Source organism: Glycine soja, chromosome 13, assembly GCF_004193775.1.
Source record: "Glycine soja cultivar W05 chromosome 13, ASM419377v2, whole genome shotgun sequence".
In the NCBI taxonomy this organism is placed as follows: Eukaryota; Viridiplantae; Streptophyta; class Magnoliopsida; order Fabales; family Fabaceae; genus Glycine; species Glycine soja.
In genome coordinates, this window is record NC_041014.1 from 30,069,087 (window position 1) to 30,070,008 (window position 922).

Consider the following 922-nt stretch of genomic DNA (forward strand, 5'->3'; position numbering starts at 1 on the left):
AGAACATGCAGAAGTACGAATATTGGCTTGTAGAGGTGAGATCAAATGATCGACATGCAGAGGATGGTAGTTTTCAATTAAGTGTCTAAATTATTCTTACCTTTGAATTATTTTTTTTTCAATTGAGTTCTTGAATTTATATTTATTTTAGTTAGATCTCCATTGAAAATTAATAAATTGAGAAAAAACGAAATATATTTTTTTAATCATATTATTAATATAGAATATTATCAGTTTTATTGATACCATTCAATAAGATTTGACTTTAATAATTTGTTTAAAGAAGGGAATAATGATTTATTAGTAAAACAAAAGAAGTTTGAAAAGAAAGAGGAGTGGTGGAGTTTGAAAACACTAGATGAGCAGGTACCAAGCATTGGGTAAACATAGTAATAGGTGTCAATTTCTGGTTTGGTTGTGTTGTGCTTATTACGTGATTGGTCAAGTCAAGTTGTGTTGTGTTCTTATGCGCCATTCACTCAATCATTGCCCTGTTGCTCTTCGCTGCTCACCACTCACCACCGCCAACCACGCTCGGACCCACTCTTTTTCCTTTTCCCTTGCCCTATGCCATACCAACACCATCATCCTTCTCTTTTAATTATATGATATTATAAATAATATTTGAAAAATGTTTAACATGATAAGAGTTTTAATGTGATAAAGAAGAAAAATAAGAAATTTTTGTTAGATATTTAATAAGAGTCTTGTTAATCACCAACCTTCTTTCATGCTTAACATAAAGGGCCTATCGTTTTTCATCGCATCACAGCGGTTTTGAAACACTAAACCAGAGAGATATTTACGCCTTCAATACCAGTCCAGTGATGCTTGAATATGGCGATTAATTTGAGGAAGGAAAACTAAAGAAAATGACTCCTACTGTAAAACTTCTTGCTTTTACGTGGTATGAAGATTGGAG